We start from the raw sequence: 3,633 nt of genomic DNA, 5'->3' as shown, positions 1-3,633 counted from the left end.
GTCTGGTATATATATATATAAGATGGTCACAACGTGACGGGACAATGTGTGTAGGTAATGAGTAATTGAACTGCAGTCAGAGAGTATTGGTGAAGTTGAGCACGTGAGACGTTCATTGTTATAGCGTTTGTTATAGCGCGACTGTTGAAATTAAGTGTATCGTAAAGTTGTATTCGGAAAGAATAAACTAGTTTTATTAAGAAAGGACTTGAGTCGCTAAAGTTTTGTCGGAACAAAGTTACGGAAAATCAACTAGAGAACAAAGACGTAACAGTACGTTTGTACACGAAGGGCAGTGCCTTTACCGGAGAGCTCTCTGAAAGGAAGCCAAAGTTGATTGCTCTGCTGATACACCTCTATCTCTCTCTCTGACCCAAAGAGATAAAACATAGCATTATATACCCAAAACAATAATGATAGATTTACCAGGGTGCTTGTACTACCCATGAGATTGTTAGTCATTCCCATTTGAAAAAAAAAGAAAAAAAAAAGAGAACATGAGCTCAAGGTATCGCCTGACATACCAATGGAAAGGATCACTGTCAATTTCGACATAATATAACCGACTTTATAATGACCCTTCTCATGAGAAAGTATGAGTGACACCACAACCGAATGACTCAATACCACAGGCAACTAAAGCAAAAGGAACTTAACTGTTTTATGGAACAATATCCTAAGTTAAACCTACACATGTAAAGTATGCATAACAGATCTGAAAAATTGTGTAACAAAAGGGTTGAGGAGTAGACAACATGTAGTATATTCTTCATTCATTTTATTCTACTTGTAAAGCTGGAATATTTGTGTGAACTTAAAAGTAGACGTTATGGATAGGCAGAATCAGCAAAATCAGTCTGGGGGGGGGGGGCAATTAACAGTAGGCTCCAGCGTGAGTAGAGACAGTCTTTCATAATCTTTTAATAATATACTTACAATGTTATTTATGGTACATAAATTATCTCTATAACCTCTACTAAAGTAATCTTACAGTATAAAATCCATAAGTAGGTCACCAGAGGTCATAAGTTCAGAGTATTAAAGGTAAAATGAAATATTAAACATGACGTTTACGTTTTTTCCAAACCATCAGCATTTGTGAATCATGTACAAACATGTCAGTGCCTCAGAATGCAGAAATGGCACTGAAGGCCATCTTAGAAACTATCACTAACACACACACACACAATAACATTTTAACTTCATAATCTGGGCAGGGCTAACTCTATGATAAAGTTCTGGATTTCAGGTTTCAACCCGTGCAAGACCACATAATACCCCTACCCCCACTATAAGCTGTGAGTGAGTTATAAGAGTGACAATAACTCTTTTATTGTGGATGTGGGCGGTAGGGTAGTGTTGTTGGTTGTAACTCTTTGGTCATTAGTTCAAAGAATAGCCTTTGTCATAAAATACAAATACTTCGTGATCTACAGAAAAAAGTGATTCGTAAAGAGTAGCGAAATGACGACATCTTTAACGTTCCACATAAAATTAATAATTGTAGGCTCTTTCAATCTTGAAGGGACGTAATACTGCACTATGCTTCAATTGTATGTTTTAAATAGGTCACAAATTGTCAAAAGGTGATACACTAATAACATTACTACTGAGTAATAAACTTTTATATTCAAAATACCATCAACAAAATGTTGGTTAACAAACATCAGCGAGTCTGAGACTTCGTCATTAATCCTTCACATTCCAGTGTGTGGTTAGTGGGTTGGCCCCAGGAGCTGGCCTAATTTCATTGTGATCACCTATAAGCCTATATCTGGGGATTTCTTGGAATGCAGTTGAAACTTCCCTACACAGTGGCTCTTGTTTGTCCTTATAACTATCCACATTGTACTTTGTATTTCCACTGACATCATATTTTGGGGTTAATCTTATTACCCTCGTATTCTACGTGTTGAAATGAAAATAATAAGTACCATTTTATTAGAGCGCTTGACATTTTAATATAAAAAAATGCGATTGAAATGTGGCACTAATTTCTCAAGCGTATGCTTTTGTTGTTGTTGTTTTTAGTTTGCTATTCGACACTTTTCTGTCGTCTGTTATTATAAATTTTAATATATAATTGGTTTTAATTTGCCCTACCGAAGAAGACATAGCATTTGGTCGTCGCTTTTTTCTCTTTTTCTGGGAGATACACAACTCCAAAACTGTGATGACCGTGAAAGAATTCAGACACAGTACCTTTTTTTTTTTTGCCAGCAGAAAAGATACACCGACGATAAAAACCCTACTGCTAACTGGTGGAACTTGTCACAACGTATTCTCTGTGCAAATCTGTAGATTCTATTCTGGAAACCAGGTGACCATCAAGGATAACCACAGTGAATACTGAAGAGTTTGGTTGGACACTGGTTGATGGTCAGAGAATTGCTGTGGGTGTGACACAAACGGCTCCACCAAAGTTCGCAAGAGTAATCTACTGTGGGTGTGCATCGCATATTCATGTAATATTTGCAGCTGCGAGTGTTAGCAAGTGTGTTCTCCACACTATACTGGAAGTTCCTTGTTGAGGACAACACCCACACCAAGGATTATCCTTGTGAAAGATAATGAGGAGCAAGAGTACGTTGAAGAGCCTGATTTTGATGAATGAATGTACATATTGTTTTCATAAGCGTACACTGATAATGTATATATGCTCCAAGTAGTGACTGTCCCATATTAATGTGTTATGTTACAGGACCAAAACAATATTAACTCCACGAATGTCATTAACTGTGACTAAAAGAATCTATGATGTGATAAAGAAAGTCCATTATAAGTTGCCAAACTGCACGAACGATGACCAGTGCCTTGTGCCATAGCTGACCTTTATTTAAAATGAAGATTATATATTGTATCATTTTGTTTATAATTATATTATTATAAAGAAAGTTTGAAGTTCGCGGTTGTTCCTACTACATATACGCGGGGATTGTTCTGATGTCAGAACTAAAAACTGAAATCACAGTATTGTATTATGAGGTTTTAAAGTGTAAATGCTGATAATTTAAATAAGCCCGGAAATGTAGATGTCCAGTTTTCCCTCAAGGGTTATCTTTTGTTCTCCGATGACCTAGTTATAAAATGTTATTAATTTTTTCTTTAAGATTAGTTTAGCAGAAATTACGGATCATTCTAGTGCTTTATATGGGATTGTAAGGATATTATATGGAACTGTAAGGATATTATATGGAACTGTAAGGATATTATATGGGATTGTAAGGATATTATATGGGATTGTAAGGATATTATATGGGATTGTAAGGATATTATACGGAACTGTAAGGATATTATACGGAACTGTAAGGATATTACATGGAATTGTAAGAATATTATTGAGTTAATTATGAAACATTTGGGTATCCTTAACCCCTCAAAATACTTATTTCAGGCTGTCAACGTCATATATCTATATGAATATAATAGTACTGTCTGTTGTATGTCTATGTAACTACTTCGCAGGGTGTGGATATAGACCTGAACCAAAATTGGTATGGAAGTTCATCAGATCCATGCGGGGGTACATACAAATTTTCAGTTTTGCGTTTTGCGGTTTTTATGGGCATTTTTGCATTTTTTTACATTACTTCGCCCCCTGTTGATGGATCTTCACCAAATTTGGCATGATGG

General features: G+C 35.9%; 1 protein-coding gene across 2 annotated transcripts in view; it reads right to left on the bottom strand.

Moving 5' to 3' along the window:
• The window catches only part of LOC106471863, a 56,869-nt gene that overhangs the window by 4,695 nt on the left and 48,541 nt on the right, over positions 1-3,633 (bottom strand). The window lies entirely within an intron of this gene.

This window comes from Limulus polyphemus, unplaced genomic scaffold (genome assembly GCF_000517525.1).
Source record: "Limulus polyphemus unplaced genomic scaffold, Limulus_polyphemus-2.1.2 Scaffold4912, whole genome shotgun sequence".
In the NCBI taxonomy this organism is placed as follows: Eukaryota; Metazoa; Arthropoda; class Merostomata; order Xiphosura; family Limulidae; genus Limulus; species Limulus polyphemus.
The sequence above is the reverse complement of the archived record's forward strand: the minus strand, read 5'-3'. Positions and strand labels throughout refer to the sequence as shown.